Here is a 14,805-nt window from a genome sequence, read left to right on the forward strand (position 1 = left end):
CACCGTGGGGAGCAGCATGTCCATGAGCCAGTGCAGGAAGATCACTAGATGCACAGGGGAAGATGTCCCTGAGTCACAAATGCCTTAGACTCCTTTCTTCTTGGTCATGATTCCAATTGGGGAATTTTTTTAACTTTTTGTTTTGAAAGGATATCAGACTTATAGAAGAGTGGTAAAAATGTTACAAAGAATTCCTGTATACCCTTACTCAAATTCCCCAAAGTTTAACATTTTATCTTGTTTGCTTTATACCATAAGTGCATATATGTATGTGGGTAGGTAGGTAATGAATTCCAGAAGGCACATAATATCTTTTTTCTAATTACCAGTGATTTTAAACTTGATCAGTAAATTAAGGAGACATCTGACAGGTTTCTCTATTGTAAAGCTACTCTCTGTAATTATGTAACTAGTAAACATCATTTAAGTAGATATCTGAAGACTACAGATCTATGATTTCTCTAATTAAAATTTCACCAGTATATTAAACATGTCTGGGTGATTCTTGAAATAATTATTGCAATTGTTGGGGTCCAAATGTGATTTTCTAATTTCATCATTCCTTCTACATTTATTTGTTGGATTCTCCAGTTAGGAGGACATTTCTCTTAATCCCCATTAATTTGTTTTTTCACTAAGCTATTACATCAGTATGATTTCATGGATTCTAACTAATTCTCTAAGTCATATCCCATTACAGTTGCTATCCATTTTGAAACTCATACTATGCCATATTTGGCCAGTAGGAGCCCCTTCGTGCTTGCTTCTTTGTTCCCATGATTCACTGAGTCCTTCCTTAGTCAGCAAAAATTTCCTGGCCCTTCACTGGAGTCAGCCATTTTTCCAAGTAACTTTGGTCTTTTTAGAAAAGACTGATATTTAGACAGCAAATTTTATGTTAGGAGTGCTCATTGCTAAGAAAACTCTTAATTCATCTCAGAGGACAGAGCTATAGTTTATATATATATTTACACGAATTATAAACTAGAAACAAATAAACAGGAATGATTGCCAATAGGGGATGGCTCTAGAATGAGATAGAAAGCATAGTGATAAGGACAATATAGAATATTGAAACACTGAATATACAAATGGATAATGATGAGAAAACTGTCTACTACCTGCAGCAATCAGTCCAGGAAGTTTGCAGAAGCCAAATCACAATCCCTGTAAAAATTGACCCCAAATAACCAGGACTTGACCAAAAACTGACAGCTTCACTAATTTTAGCCCCTGCTTGTACTTTTGGAACACCCAGAGAGAGCCAAATATGCTCCTTTAATAAATCACATGAGATGCCATGATTCTAGTTAGCCCACCTCCAGCTTCCCCATGTCAATAGCTTCCTATCAAGACATACCTATGATTATCTCTTTTTCCACCACAAGGTATTCCTACATTTCTGACTGCCTTTGAGTCCCTGGCAAACACAAGTTATGGTGAATGACTCACTTGCATTATCAGGAGCTGAATAAATAATCTTTGTTCCTACTGGCATATTCTTCAAATATATTTCTAGCTACTACCTCCAATTATGCTTTTACACTGTAGAGTTCTTTCCAGCCTTCCTCATTTATATATATATATAACCTAGTAACTGAAGTTCAATATATATTTAAGGTTTCTTTATCCTTATTTTAGAGTTATATAGGCAAACTACAGTGTACAAGAATTACTAAAGTAAATTATTCTATTTCCCCCCCTTCAGTTTAATTATGTTATTTATTTGAAAAATAGATTCATTAATTTTGTTTTTATTCCACATTGCTTTATTGCCCAAACTTTTTGTTTATATATTTATTTTATTAGGTAAGTGATAATATAGTCAAAACTATACAAATAGTAGAATATCAGTAAGTCCAGTCTAATCCCCTGGGTGGACTAGGGGAGAGTGTAAACTACAATGTAAACCACTATCCATGTGGTGCAGCAGTGCTACAAAATGTATTCAACAAATGCAATGAATGTCCTATGATGATGAAAGAGGTTGTTGATGTGGGAGGAGTGGGGTGATGGGGATTGTGGGGTGATTGGGGACCTCATATTTTTTTCATGTAACATTTAAAAAAGAATAGAGAGAGAAAAAAGTGTACAAATAGGTAGACCTGTCTCCCATTCTATGTACTCCATACTTACACTCTCTCAGTAACCATTCTTATTAATTTCTGGTTTATTTTTCTGTGTTTCTTTATACTCAAATGAGTAGATACTTTCATATTTTCTTACCCTTTTAAAAATTCTATTTTTAATTGCAGTAGTATATATATATACATATATATATATAAAACAAAAAAGATTTTGAGCATTTAAAAGAAAAATTCTAGATAATGAGTTTACTGTCAATACTGTATAACATTCACCAATATTTCCAGACATTTAAAAATAAACCTAAACCAAACTCATACTCATTTAACAATAATTCCCCAGTTTCCCATGTCACCCCTTGCAAACAATATTTTGTTTTCTGTCTCTAAGACTTTGCTTACTCTAGGTATTTCATAAGCATTAGTTTGAGTCTCTTGTGGACCCCAGAAAATTCTGTTTTTAAAGTGAAACCATTGCTGTGTTTGTAAACCCATTGTGAATGGGACCTTTTCAAAAGATTCAGTTAAGGGACCTAAAGATTGAATCACTTAAGATTAGATGACTTCTGCATGAAGGGTATATAGATATGTTCGTATGTTCATTGGGTTTTGATATAGGGGGTAGGGTTTCACATGACAACTGAGGGAGTGCTGAGTTCCCATTCCAGGAAACTCTGTGACACTCCCCAAAGGAGCAACAACAATCCCCCAAGTACAAGGGGAAAGACCAGTGAAGAAGGATGGACCAATGATGGACCCTTGATACTGATTACTATACTTGTGTGCCTGTGTTTTTACTTGAAATTACTAATAGACGTAGAGCTTCAGGTTCTCTAATAGTTACCTCCTGAGAGCCTACATGTTGCTTAAATGTTTCCATCCTGTAAGTCAAACTCAGCATGTAAATGCAATTACCTTCTCCCTGCTGTGGAACATGACTCCTGGGGATGAGCCTCCCTGGGACTGAGGGATTAATACCAAGCACCATCTGGTGATGCAACTAGAAAAAGAACTAGAATAAAAGGGGGAAATGGTAAAGACAAATGAGATTATATGGCTAAGAGATTTCAAAAAGTGGTGGGACATCATCAGAGGGGTCACACTTACACATATCTCAGGAGGATCTCAGTGACAGTCAAAATAGATACAAACCTATGTAGGGGTGCTCCGGAGAGCTACAGAGACACCCAGGTCCTACAGTCATGACAGATGGCTCTGGATTTGAGTGCCTGGCTAGTGTGCCCTACTTTGGAATTTGTGGTCCGGATTTTGATGGGGTTGGACTCAGATGTGACTTCTCTACACATGTATCTTCTGTCACGTTTACTGAACCTGTGGTTGGTGCTGTGGTTGGTGTATTCCCACGAGACTTGATTCTCTGGACTGTCCATGTGCCAGCAGGGCCCAGAGCCTCAACAGAGTTGCAACACCCTACTCTCCAGTTTGTTGTACTTACCCAGGTCAGCTCAGAAGAAGGTGAGGATGGTCAACCACCACCAAGGAACTGAGAGTCTCTATGACTGAAGCAGGAGAATCCCATCCATCAGCCCCTTCTTCATTTAGAGGTGGAATGGGCATCACCATTCCAGGGTCCTCAGTATGGAGGAATAAAATGTTGATTAGAGTGGGAAAAAAAGATTAGAGGACTTCATATAAGGACTTTTTATTAGATTGTGGGATCTGGAGTTGGTGCATCTTAATCATCTTACTGAGTCATTTCTAAATGGAAGATGAAAAAGCCGTATGCAAAGAAAGAAAGCAGCAGAGACAGAGAGAAAGAACCCAGGAGCTCAAAGAGGAACCTGGGAACCTGGGAGGGAGAAAAGCCACAGGTGGGGCAGCCCAAAGCATAGGTCCCTTGGGCTCTGTTCATTTTTCATTTGTCCTCTCTGTATCCCACACAGTATAATTTCTATTGTCTTATCTTCTAGGTCTCTGATCCTTTCTTCTGCCTGTTCAAATCTGCTGTTGAATCCTTATAATGAGTTTTTCATTTCAATAACTGAAATTTGCAGCTCCAAAATTTCTCTTTGGTTTCTTTTAAAAATTTCCCTCTCTTTATGTTACTCAGACAAAATTTTCCTAATTTCCTTTGGTTCGTGGTATACAAATTCCTTTAGCTCAATGACTATATTTAAGATGGTTAGTTTAAAGTCTTCGACTAATATTTTCAATGTATGAACTTCCTTAGGGTTAGTTTCTGGAAAATTCTTTTTTCCTGTGAATGGGGCATACTTTCCTGTTTCTTGGTGTATTTTATAATTTTTTATTGAAAACTGGTCATTCTTATTTTTATGTTGTAAGTCTTGAAATCTAGTTCTCCCATTCCTCTAGGATTGCAAGGTTTTTGTTGTTTTTGTTGTTGGTGAGGGCTATAGCCATCAATTTACATCAATTTGAGTGTTTTTCAAAGAATTTTCCTCCCACATGGGGAGTATGAAGTGTCAACAAGAGGAAAAATAAGAACTGAGTCTTTAAGACACCTCTGCTGCTTTTCTCTTTGGATTTGGAACAATGGCCACCCTCAGAGCTGACCCCCCAGTGGGCTGAAGTAGCTGTTATAAAGCAGTGATTAATGATCAGACCAAACTCTCCTGGACTATGGAGAACAAGCTGCTTATAGGCCACACTGGTGCAGCAAGCTGCCCCAAGATTCCACACTGCAGTACACACTGCTGCCTATCACACTACTGGGGAATGGGGGATGTTAGCCACTGTATGAAGGTGAAATTCACTAACACCTGATATTTCACAGCCTTTCCTCCTGCTCTTCCCTGAAGAGTGTTTCACCAGAAACCAGAGTTCCAAAATATTGATTCAGTTCCTGTCAGTTCAATAGTCATTTTGATGGAGGGACTGATTCCTGGAGGTTTCTACTCCATCATCTTCCCACAGTACTCTTATTACAGAAAAGGTGGCATGTTGTAGTACTCTTTTACATCATACTTTATTTCACTTAACAACATACCATGGAAACCAATCAATATCAATTCACAGATATTTCTGTCAGTATTTTTAGAAGTTTAAAGTTGTTAGTTGTTCTTGATGTTCCCTAATTCATTCTATCAAATTCCTATAAATGGGCATTTATGTTTTCTGAAATATTTTGCACTTACACTATTACAGTGAAAACCTTCTCCATTGCATTTTCATATTTTTGGAAGTGTATCTTGAGAGCAAATTCCTGACAGTGTGATTGCTGGATGAAAATGTAAGAGCTTTTAAAATTGTGTTAGTTATTGCAAAACTCCCTCCCAGAAATTTTGTATCATTTCACATCACCACCAGTAATGTATGAGTACTTGTATTTAAGAAAAACAAGAGTATTTATTTGGCCACAACCTTGCAACCACAAAACATTATCCATCTAATTTATTTCTAATTTCATATTCAGAAATGGTAATTGAGTACAGTTTTAATTTGAATTTCTATATTGATTAGTGAACTTGGAAAAATTATCTAGTTTTAAGGATTTTGTGTTTTTGTTTTTTCTCATATTTTTCTATTAGATGGTTTTTCCTTTTTAAAACAGTTTACATAATATAAATTATTCCTTATCTATGATACACCTGCAAAATATTTTCCAATATTTTTTGTATTTTGATTTTATTTAGTGTGTACTTTTTGCCATGCTAGATATTTTTTGTATTGTAAAGTATATAAATTTTTTCCTCTTCTGTCTGTATTTGAGTTATAGATAGAAAACAATTCCCAACACACATGTTATAAAATAATTTACCCTTGCTTTCTTTCAATACTTTTAAATTTTGTTTTTAATATTAATGTCCCTCACCCATTTGACATCATTCTTGTTTATGGTGTGAAGCATGGACATATTATTTCATTTATTTAAATCTCTATCGAGTTGTTTCAGCCACGTTTCTTTTTTTAAATATATTTTTTATTTATTTTTAAAAGATACTCAGATGATACAAAATGCTACAAACAAAAATATACAGGGGATTCCCACATGACCCACTCCCCACACCTCCCACTCTTCCCCACACTAATAACTCCCTTCATTACTGTGGTATATTCATTGCAATTGATGAACACATTTTGGAGCATTGTCACACTGCATGGGTTATAGTTCACATAATAGTACACATTCTCTCCCACTCCTTTCTGCAGGTTATGGCAAGATATATAATGTCCTGTATCTGTCTTTGCAATGTCATTCAGGACAATTTTAAGTCCTGAAAATGCCCCCATATTACAACTATTTTTCCCTCTCCCTGTCTTCAGCAACTCCAACGGCCACTGTCCCCACATCAATGATACAATTTTTTCCTTTGCCAGAATCACAATGTCTATAGTAGAATACCAGTAAGTCCACTCTGATCCATATTTTATGCCCAATCCTGATGGCAATGCAGACTCCACCTTTAATTGAGAGGGGGCTTCTATCACATATGTCTGGTGGATGGGACTCTCTTGCTTGCAGTTATAGACTCTCTCGGTTCCTTGGTGTGGTGGTTGTCCATCCTCACATACCTGTTAGCTAACTGGGTGAGTCCAAAGAACTAGAGAATAGGTGCTGCAACTCTGCTGAGGCTCAGGGCTCAACTGGCACAAGGACACCCCAGAGATTCAAGTGTCTTGGACATAAACCTACCAGCTCCAGCACCAACTATAGGCTCAATAATAGGGACAGAAGAGGCATGTGTAGAGAAGTCACATCTGAGTCCAACTCTGTCACAATTAGAAGCACAAACCCCAAAGTAGGGCCCACTGTCAATGCACCAAACTCTGGAGATATCTGACATGATCATAGGACCTGGTTATCTCTGGAGCCCTCAGGAGCCCCACCATTTGTGGTAGAAACTACTTTGGTTGTCTGTAAGATCTTGCTGAGACATGCATAAGCACAGGAGGTGCTTCAAAATGAAGTTTTTTAGCCATATAAACTCATTTGTCTTTACTATTTCCCCCTCTCATTCAAGGTCTTTTCCCAGCTGTGTTACCAGCTGGTGCTTGGTAGTAATCCCTCAGTTCAGCTACATTTCTTATAATGTCAATCTTTGCCCTAGATATCCTACATGCCCCCATGGTCAAATGTAATTAGGTTGATTTATGACTTTTTGTTCTATTCCATGGTCTCTTTGTCTGCCTATTCATATTCTTATTTTTTGTTATAAGAACTGCATTCAGTTTTAATATTTGACGGGGCTAGTCCTTTTCCATAGCTTTTATCCTGCAGTATTTTTGTAGCTATTCTTGCAAGCTTCTTTCTCCATGTAAGCATCAGTCTCAATGTAATTAGCTCCATAATGAAGTTTGTTGGCATTCTTTTAATGCTATATTAAATTTCTAAAAGAAGTTGATTCTTATTCTAGATTTAAATCTACTGTACTGTTTTTCAGCAATATTTAAAAATTTTCATCATACAATTTGTACAGGTGTGTGTATGTGGATATATAGATATTTATATTTTATATGTTAATTTTATAACTTGCCAACTTATTGAGCTATTTAATTTTTAAATTTATTTTAAAATTGATTGTCTAGGCTCAGGGTTTAGGTATTCATAATATTAAACCAGTGTTTATTTACAGAAAAAAATTCTACTTGTTATACTATTTTATTTTATTATTGTAGTGTTGTGTTCTATTTGATATTTTATTCAGTATCTTTATTTAATATTCATAAATAATGTCATTCTAACTTTTTTTGTCCATAAGAATTATCTTTCTATCATTCTGTACTTATTTTTTAATTTTCATGTTCCTCTGTAATTATTTTCCTTTTGCCTTTTGGTATTTCTTTTGTATATCCCTTTGGTATTTTTTAGTGTAGGTCATCTGGCCATATTTTTGTAGTTTTTTTCTGAAAACACTTTTATTTCACTTTTATGTTTTGAAGGATATATTTGAGCATCCAGTAGTCTATGTTGGCAATTATTTTTATTTTTTGCTGTGGTAGTTTGAGACTTTTATGGACCCTAGAAAAATCACAAAGTTAATCCATTCTTGTGGGTGTGAACCCATTAGAGGTGGGGACTTTCTCTTTTTAAACAAATCAACTTTATTGATACATATTAACAAAGTATACAGTTCATCCAAAGCATATAATCAATGGTATTTGGTATAATCACATAGTTGTGTGCTCATCACTTCAATCTCCAATAAAGCATTTTCATTATTTCAATAATAATAATAAACAAAAAACAAACAAGAAAATTCCACATCTCTCAATCTCTCTATGTTTCCCCTGGTGTACATAGATGCTATTTCTGGCTTTATTTGCACAATTATTTATGTGTTTATTAAGCAAGCAGTTTTATTGTGATATGTTCACATGTCATATGATCTATCCCAAGTGTATAATCAATGACTTGTAGTAAAATCGTAATAGTGTACATTCAACATTACAAAAATTTTAGAACAATTTCGTTACTCCAGAAAGAAAGACTCCACATCCCTTAGCATTCCTTCCCTAGCACTACAAATATTAATTTCTTCTTTATAAATCAATTTGAATTTATATTTTATATAAATTGAATAATACAATATGTAGCACTCTGTGTCTGGTCTCCTTCACTTAGAATAATGTGGGTATTTTTTTTTGTCTGATATTAATATTTTGTAGTATTAACCTATGTTTGTTCAGCTTCAAAGAAAAATGGTCTTATATATGCAAATTTACCCATATTTTTATTTCATGTAATATATTTATATTTCACATTAAATATTTAGTTCATAATAGCACAATCATAGAGTATTAGTCCCCTTGTGTCTGGCTTGCTTCACTCAACATAATGTCCTTCAGGCTCATCCATTCTGCTATATTTTTCATGACCTCATTTCTTCTTACCACTACATAATTTTCCATTGTGTGTATACTCCACAATTTGTTTATCCATTCCTCAGTTGATGGGCACCTGGGTTGTTTCCATCTTTTAGCTATCATGAATAATGCTGCTATTATCATCAGTGTGCAGATATCTATTTGTGTCACTGCTCTCAGTTCTTCTGAGTACATACCTGGCAATGGTATTGCCAGTCCTATGGGAAGTCTATATTCAACTTCCATAACATTCTACATTCAGGTGTGACCTTTTGATTAGGTAACTTGAGTTGGGGCATGGACCACAGTGGATCTTTATCCTCTTACTGGAGTCCTTTACAAATGGGATCAATATGGAAAGATGACAAGGAGAAAGAAAGTCACAGGAGCAGAGAGGAAGTCACTGACGCCAGAAGCTGAAAGCAGCAAAACCCAGAAGACAAGGTAGAGACCAGCAACACCACCATGTGCCTTGCAATATGACAGAGGAGTCCAGGACTACCAGCAGCTGGTCTTCGGGAAGAAAGCATTGCCTGATGATACATTGCTTTGGAGGTTTTTATGGCCTCAGAACTGTACGTTTGCAAGCAAATAAATTCCCATTGCAAAATTTACCCATTTCTGGTATAATGCATTTCAGAAGCCTTTCAAACTAAAACATTGGTATTCTTAATTATGTCATTCATTTGTCTTCTGATTTCCATAAATCTTTATTGCTGTAATAGTTTCTAAAAATCAGTTATCATTCTTACTGTGGTTTAATAGAATGTAATGTGATTTTTTAATCATGCTGTTTTTTTGATGTTTCCATTGTCTTTTGGTTTAAGCAGTTATATTATGTCGCAATTTTGTGTGGTTTTTCTGTTTACATCCTCCTTTGGTTGTGCAGTACCTAGGACTTAGGACTTGATCTCTTTCATTACTTTTATCTCTTTAAACATTCTTTTTGTACTCTCTTCCTCACTCTCCTTAAGGGAATTTCTTTTCCCCCAGCAATCCTTATTTTTTTAATTATTATTAAGTTATCTGTTTTTTAAAGATACATAGATCACAAAAAATGTTACATTAAGAAACTCCCCACCCCTCCTCTCTTCCCACATCAACAACCTCTTTCATCATTGCTGCACATTCATTGCACTTGGTGAATACATTTTGGAGCACTGCTGCACTGCATGTATTATAGTGTATATTGTAGTTTACACTCTCGTCCAGTAAATTCAGTTATGGCAGGATATATAATATGCAGCACTTGTCCCTGAAATATCGTTTACGGCAACACCAAGTCCTGAAAATGGACACATATCTCATCTCTTCTTCCCACACCCTGCCCTCAGCAAATACCATGGCAACTTTCTCCAGATCAATGCTACAGTTTCTTCCATTACTAGTCACAATAGTTCTATAATAGAATACCAGTAAGTTCACTCTAACCCATATTTTATTCCTCAGTCCTGTGGACCTTGGGTTGGTGATGCACACTCCACCTCTATGTTGAGAGGGGACTTAGATCCCACATGGTTGATGGATGTGATTCTCCTTCTTGGAGTTATAGGCACTCTCTGTTCCCTGATGTGGTGGCTGACCATTTTCACCTCCCTGTTAGCTGACCTGTGCAAGTCAATTCAATCTCTGGACTGGCCACGTGCCAGCTGGGCCCTGAACCTCAGTAGTGTTGCAGCTCCTACTCTCTGATTTGTTGGACTTGACCCCTCTGATGACCTCCTCACTTTTTTGAAGACTCTTAGCCATATAAACTCATTTTTCTTTACCATTTCCCCCTTTTACCCCTTTTATTCAGGGTCTTTTTCTAGTTGCATCACCAGTTGGTGATTGCTAGTAATCCCTCTGTGCCAGGGAGGCTCATCCCTGGGAATAATGTCCCATGGTGGAGGGAGGCTAATGCATCTACATCCTGAGTTTGGCTTAGAGTGGCCACATTTGAGGAACATAGAGACACTCAGGAGGTAACTCTTAGGCACCCTGCAGCTCTGGGCTTAGTTCAAATATCAGGCACACAGCCTCATAAGCACAGTCAAGGGCTCATCATTGGAGCATCCTTCTTCACTGATCTTTGCCCTTGCACGTGGAGTATTGTTGCTGTTCCAGTGCGGAATGTGACAGAGATCTCCTGGTTAGGAACTCAGCACTCCATCAGTTGTCATTTGTAACTGTAACTACTATAAAAATACCCAACATATATCCGAACACTTTTATATACCCTATATACATGCCCTGGAGAAGTCCCCCCCAACCATGTGTCCCCCAGCAATAACACTCCACACCAGTGTTCCTCCTCTGCCATAGTTGAACCCCTCTAGGTCCAAAACTTCTTCAAAAAAGAAGCCTAATATAGTGCCAAATTCAATTAATAGGAAAATGAAATAGTAGTGATAGGTTTAAAGATTAGAAATAGAATATAAACTATTTTAGAAAAACTAAAATAAAGTAAAAATAAATTAGGGTATTAAAAAATGAAAAATATCACAAAACTTTGTTTTTGACATTTCGTCTTTCATCACTGTGATAGGTGTTGCCCTGTATGTATAGTGGCTGGGCAATTCCTTTCATTTCTTCCTCAGTGTCTACATACTTTCTTTTTTTTCTAATTTTTAATTTCATCTTCATAAAAGTTTTAGATCACAGTAAAGTCACATATACAATATATGGGGACTCCCATATATCCAACAACAAACCCTTTTCCCCCTTCCCCAGTAATGATCATTTTACATATTCATGTTATATTTGCTGCAGATGATGTACAGATACTGAAGCATAGCTATCAAATATAGTTCCATTTTGGTTTACATTATGACTTATATTTTAGCCTATACATTTTTATACATTTTTGGTGTAATTTAACCTGTCCTATATCCTTCATTGCTCTATCTTGTGGAACATTTTTCATTGCCCCCCAGTTACCCTGCTTCCATCTATTCTATTCCTCTCTCCCCCTCCCATTAAGGCCCACAGTGACAATCATTTCTCACTGCTTGAAGGAGTAGAGCCACAGATACTCGTAACAATCCTGAGGGTTTGACATACTAGACTCTCCTCCCCCACTGGGAGCCACCAATTCTCTAGAGAGACACAATTCCCTCTATTTCAGAACATCAGGTCTCCCTGGGAGATGGGTACAACCCCTACACATTGTATGGGTCTCCACCCAATGATATAACACACTATGACAAGACGAGGACTCACACACTACCTAGACGCCTTCCCTGTGCCAGATGCCCCCCTTAAGCACCTTAAGCAGGTAATCCTTCCTTATGATATTTTCTAAAGAGTTTTCTCAACATTTTAGTTTCAACCACATACCAGGCAATCTCCCATGTTCAAATGTTCTCCCTAAAACCTCCCCCAATTCCTTGGGTGATTTGACCCTTCCTCACAACTCTAGCCCCCCTCAAGCCTATAAGGCCCCACCCAAAGGTATTCCTATGCCCCAATCTTATCCCTTCCTTGTACAAATACTTACCTTCACTTTATCATATATTTCACTCATGTGGGTATCCACTCACAATCTTCCTTTCCCCAATTTCCTATAAGTCTATCATCCAGTCTCTAGCTCTCTGAGACAGCTTGGTTTGCTTCTTTCATATCAGAAAGGTCATGTAGTATTTGTCCTTCAATGCCTGGCCTGCTTCATTCAACATAAGGTCCTCAAGATTCATCCATGTTATCCCATGTATTTATACCATATACTTTCTTACAGCTGAGTAGTATTCCATTGTATGTATATACTGCATTTTGTTTTTCCATTCATCTGTTGATGGGCATTTGGGTTGATTCCAACTTTTCGTAATAGTGAATAATGCTGTTATGAATATTGGTGGGCATATATCAGTTAGTGTCCTTGTTTTAAGTTCTTCTGGGTACATATACAGCAGTGGGATTGTTGGGTTATATGGCAAATCTAGCTAGGTTTTTTTCTCTATTTTCTTTTAAATGTTACATCCAAAAAATATAAGAGGTCCCCATATACCCCCATCCCCCTCAACCCACTCCTCCCACATCAACAACCTCTTTCATCATCGTGGGACATTCATTGCATTTGGTGAATGCATTTTGGAGCACTGCTGCACCACATGGATTATGGTTTCGTTTTAGTTTACACTATCCCCCAGTCCACCCAGTGGGCCATGGCAGGAAATACAATGTCCAGCATCTGTCCCTGCAGTACCACCCAGGACAACTCTAAGTCCTGAAAATGCCCCCACATCCTCTACCTACCCTCAGCAGCTAACATGACCACTTTCTCCATATCAGTGCTATAATTTCTTCCATTACTAATCACAATAGTCCCACAGCAGAACACCAGTAAGTCCACTCTAATCCATACTCTATTCCTCCAGCCTATGGACCCTGGAATGTTTATGTTCACTCCACCTCTATATCGAGAAGGGGCTTAGATTCCACAAAGATGATGGATACAATTCTCCTGATTGCAGTTGTAGGCACTCTTGGCTCCCTGGTGTGGTGGTTGACCTTCTTCACCTTCCTGTTAGCTGGCTGTGGTAAGTCGAATGAACCAGAGGGTAGGAGTTGCAAGTCTGCTGATTTTGAGCATTTTTATGTGCATTTTAGCTATTTGTATTTTTTCTTTAGAGAAGTGTCTGTTCCAATCTCTTGCACATTTTTTGTCTTTTTTTTTTACTATTACCTTCAAAAAATATGAGGGCCCCATAAACCCCCCACCTCCCTCACTCCACTCCTCCCCCCATAGCAAAAATCTCCTCCATTATCATGAGACATTCATTGCATTTGGTGAATACATCTCTGAGCACTGCTGCACATCATGGTCAATGGTCCACATCATAGCCCACACTCTCCCACAGTCCACCCAGTGGGCCATAGGAGGATATACAATGTCCGGTAACTGTCCCTGCAGCATCATCCAGGACAACTCCAAGTCCTGAAAACACCTCTACATCTCATCTCTTCCTCCCATTCCCCACACCCAGCAACCACCATGGCCACTTTCTCCACACCAATGCCACATTTTCTTCAATTACTAATCACAATAGTTCATGAATAGAATATCAGTAAGTCCACTCTAATCCATATTCTATTCTTCCATCCTGTGGACCTTGGAATGGTTGTGTCCACTCCACATCTATATAAAGAGGGGCTTAGATTCCACATGGATGCTGGATGCAATCCTCCTGCTTTCAGTTGTAGGCACTCTTGGCTCCATGGTGTGGTGGTTGACCTTCTTCAACTCTATGTTAGCTGCGTGGGGTAAGTCCAACAAACCAGAGTGTAGGAGTTGAAGTCTGTTGAGGCTCAGGGCCTGGCTATCACTGGTCAGTCCAGAGATTCAGGTCCCCTGGGTATATATTACACCTCAGCACCAACTACAGTTCTGGTAAAAGTAACAGGAGATGCTTGTGAAAAAAGATCATATCAGAGTCAAGCTCCATCACACAGAAACACAAACTCCAAAGATGGGCCAATTGACATGGCACTGAACTCCATCTGCCATGTCCATAGAATCTGTGGGTCTCTGTAGCCCTCAGGAGAACCAATATCCGGGGTGGTATCTGCTTTATCTGTGTCTGGGACTCTGCTGAGGTGTGCATAAGGGCAACCCCTCTGATAACCTCCCGGCTCTTTTTGGAGACTCATAGCCATATAAACTCATTCGTCCTTTCCATTTCCCCCTTGATTCAGGTCAAAAAGCATTTTTAACTCCTGGTATTATATGTAGACTGAGATATTCTGCTGGTGAGTTGACCCTTTTATTCATGGTCATTTTCTAGTTACATCATCAGCTGGTACTTGGTAGTAATCCCTCAGCACCAGGGAGGCTCATCCCTGGGAGTCATGTCCCATGCTGGGGGGAAAGCAATGCATTTACATGCTGAATTTCTCTTGTCCATTTTTTAAATGGGTTGTTTGTGTTTTTATTTTTGAGGTATAGGAGTTCTTTATA

Source organism: Dasypus novemcinctus, chromosome 8 (assembly GCF_030445035.2).
Source record: "Dasypus novemcinctus isolate mDasNov1 chromosome 8, mDasNov1.1.hap2, whole genome shotgun sequence".
In the NCBI taxonomy this organism is placed as follows: domain Eukaryota; kingdom Metazoa; phylum Chordata; class Mammalia; order Cingulata; family Dasypodidae; genus Dasypus; species Dasypus novemcinctus.